Below are 732 nucleotides of genomic sequence, written 5' to 3'. Positions count from 1 at the left end.
ATTAAACATTTTCATATGACTGCAACATTACGGCAACAGATTTAGGTGTTGCAAGGCTAATGTGAGGTTAAGTGGCCATTGTCTTTTCCTCGTATTTTCAAAGTGGTTGTTGATTTTAACAAAATAAACAGCGTCAGCTAAACATCAACAGTAGAATAAAAGGAAATTAATCAAGAATAATGGCGGCTGGCAAACAAAATGTGATAAAATGTTGTGTGTGTAAAGGAAAAAAAAATCAACATTAAAAGACAGACCAATGTATAAATTACAGAAGAAAAAAACAAAATAAACCTGAAGCAGAAACATTCAGTTAATGTTTTTTTCAACAACATTTCAGTATGTTTTTGATTAATGACTTACCAAAACATAAACACAAATTATAAAACTTTCAAGACAATTTTGTTTGCACTAAGGAAAAAATAGGAGGAGAGGGAAGGATTGCCTAGAGAAAGATTTAAATATTTTTGTTCTAATTTTTTTGGAGTAAAAATGCAACAGTTCAAATAACATTTTTCTTGACTATAATCTAGTCTATAGTCCAGTCTATAGTCTGGTCTATAGTCTAGTCTATAGTCTAGTATATAGTCTAGTCTATAGTATAGTCTATAGTCTAGTCTATAGTCCAGTCTATAGTCTGGTCTATAGTCTAGTCTATAGTCTAGTCTATAGTCCAGTCTATAGTCTAGTCTATAGTCTAGTCTATAGTCTAGTCTATAGTCTAGTCTATAGTCT

This window comes from Lucilia cuprina, chromosome 2, assembly GCF_022045245.1.
Source record: "Lucilia cuprina isolate Lc7/37 chromosome 2, ASM2204524v1, whole genome shotgun sequence".
NCBI classification, from domain to species: Eukaryota; Metazoa; Arthropoda; class Insecta; order Diptera; family Calliphoridae; genus Lucilia; species Lucilia cuprina.
The sequence above is the reverse complement of the archived record's forward strand: the minus strand, read 5'-3'. Positions refer to the sequence as shown.